The sequence below is a fragment of the Otolemur garnettii genome, unplaced genomic scaffold (genome assembly GCF_000181295.1).
Source record: "Otolemur garnettii isolate 467f Iridium unplaced genomic scaffold, OtoGar3 scaffold00014, whole genome shotgun sequence".
Lineage (NCBI taxonomy): Eukaryota > Metazoa > Chordata > Mammalia > Primates > Galagidae > Otolemur > Otolemur garnettii.
In genome coordinates this window covers 15,103,441-15,106,189 of record NW_003852409.1, presented here as the reverse complement: position 1 = coordinate 15,106,189, position 2,749 = coordinate 15,103,441, and positions in this window count along the sequence as shown.

Here is a 2,749-nt window from a genome sequence, read left to right as displayed (position 1 = left end):
AAAAAAAAAAAAAAAGTTTGTGGCAAACAGTGAGATAGCATGGTAAGGCATTTTAGGATATTAGCCTGGGATGAATGTGCAAAGTGAACTGAAGTTGGGAAGAGTAGCCCCTGGGTTGTCTGTCTGGTGGGGGGACTGGCTGGAATGAGGCCCTGGGTAGCCCCTGAGGGTAAGAAGGGAATGAATTCAGGAGACTAAATCAATAGTCCTTCATGGTGGTTTTGAGAGGACAAAGAATTTTTTTTTCAGTCAGTCTCAAGCTGTCACCCTGTGTAGAGGACAAAGAATTCTAAAGCAGAGAACGTGTAGAACAAATTCTAAACCAGAACATTTCTGTCACCAAAACAGAAATCAGAAAATAAGACTAAGCTTAAAATGAGTAGTAAAAAATAATGTTGCCTTTGGTTTAGGAGAAACTAAGTGCCTTCAATGGCCCTGCTACGTGTGTGTCCCCTGGGCTGCTGAAAATGTTTAATGTGAGAGACAGCAATGACAGCTGAGGTATTGAGATTATCCTGAACAAAACTAAAAATGAAGCCTCTCTGAGAAACACAGCATACTCCATTTCTACAAAAAATAGAAAAATTAACTGATGGGATGGTACACACCTGTAATCCCAGTTACTGGAGAGGCTGAGGCAGGATGGTTTGATCCCAGGAGTTTGAGGTTGCTGAGAGCTACAGTGACACTACTCACTCCAGCCTGGGCAATAGAGCAAGACCCTGTCTCAAAAAAAAAAAAAGCTGTGGAGTTCCCCACAGTGATGGGGAGACGCATAATCTAATTCTTGTGTGTCAGCCATTTAGTAGGAGAAAAAGCCCAGGCATGTGCTGTCTCCCCTCTTTGTGCCTGCACTCACTGCCCCTGATGCCAGTGTTTTTTGTGGTGTTCAGAAGAATGGTCTAGCTCTAAAAGTAACAGACCCCGAGATTGGTGTTTTTCAGTCTTTTTAATCTCATGGCACACTTGAACCTAGAGCTAACCTTCTGTGGCACACTTAAATTCATTAAAAAAAAAAAAAAGAATATACTTACTGTGTTTTAAACTTCTTTCAAAAATAACGTAATCAATGATCTTTAAAAAGTTTCACCACACACCTAAGATCCTCTCAGGGCACTAGTTGAAAACCACTGCCCTAACCAATGTGGTCTTGCCGGGTGTTACTTGTACTGGGTAAGGGCTGACCACCTGCATGATGCTCTCGAGTTCAGCCATTATTTTTGCATCATAGAAGATCAGAGTTAAAAGGAACCATCAGACAGTATGGTCTGTCTACGATTTTAGAAATAGAAAAACAGATCCACGAAGCAAAGTCAAGTGACTTGTCTCCAGAAAGTGGCAGCGGCGAAAAGGACTTGCCTTTTAGCTTTCAAGAGAAGTCACTGCTCCCGTGGAGGACCAGAGGCCCTTCCCATGTGTGCCAGTATTTCCAGAGCTTTAAAGGAGGCCAGGTATGGAAACGAAGAGTATTCCTTTCTCCTTATCACAGCTAAAATGTCACCAGTATATTATTTTTAAATTTTTACACATTTTTTCCATTGGCTAAGCTAAAAACAAATCTCCAGTTTCCAAGAACTTCAGTACTTTTTAGAAAGGTCAGTGTTCTGATAAAGACCAATGTAGCATTTGTTCCCCTGTTATGATCTACAATTCTTCACTCATCTGACTTGTACTTTGTCACCTTTCTACTGAAAGTGGGTTATTTTTCCAAGAAAGGGGTTGTGAATCTCTCTTCTCCATAAAATAATGATATAATGGGGAGGTATTTCTTTCTGCCAATGTTACATCAACATGACAATAACATATACCTTCTGTGGTTTTCTAAAATGATGAATAAGGAACAGGAAAGGGCATTTTCAACTATATTTAAGGTGACGGTATATAATGTACCATAAAAATTTATTTTGTTTCCTTATACCTAGTGCATTGTTTGTATAACTTAGAATAATGAATTAAGAGCTAAAAGAATCACTAGCAAGTTTGTAGATTCAGAATGGCTTCTCCAAAGAGATTGACTTATGTGGGGTTTTTTGGGGGGAGGGGGAGACAGTCTCACTCTGATGCCCTGACTAAATTGCCATGGCATCACTGCTCACAGCAACCGCAAGTTCTTGGGCTCAAGTGATCCTCTTGTCTCAGTTTTTCTGTTTTTAGTAGAGACGGGGTTTCCCTCTAGCTCAGGTTGGTCTTGAACTCCTGAGCTCAGGCAATCCATCCACCTTGGCTTCCCAGAGTGCTAGGATTACAGGTGATAGCCAACACACCCAGCCCATTTTTGAGACTTTTGGAGGACACAGCTAAACTTAGGACTATGAGATATGTCTTTCTGAGCAATTGCTGTAGTATATCTGTTTGTTACTGCTCTTCTCACTGAAAGAGCCCTGTCAGTAAATGTAGACTTTAGGCTAGTGAGTTGTGGATCATTTTGTCATCTCTCAAAGTTCTTTCTTTCCTGAGTTATCATCTCAACTGCTTCACCTTGAACCCTAATGGCAACAAAGGCAGGCAGCTACTTTTAAAAATACACAGTTCCATCCAGGCATGGTGGCTCCTGCCTATAATCCCAGCATTTGGGGAGGCCACGGTGGGAGAACTGCTCAAAGCCAGGAGTTCAAGACCAGCCTGGGTAACACAGTGAGCACCTGTCTCTACAAAAAGTAAATTAAAAACTTAGGCTCGGCGCCTATAGCTCAACCGGCTAAGGCGCCAGCCACGTACACCTAAGGTGGTGGGTTCGAATCCCCAGCCC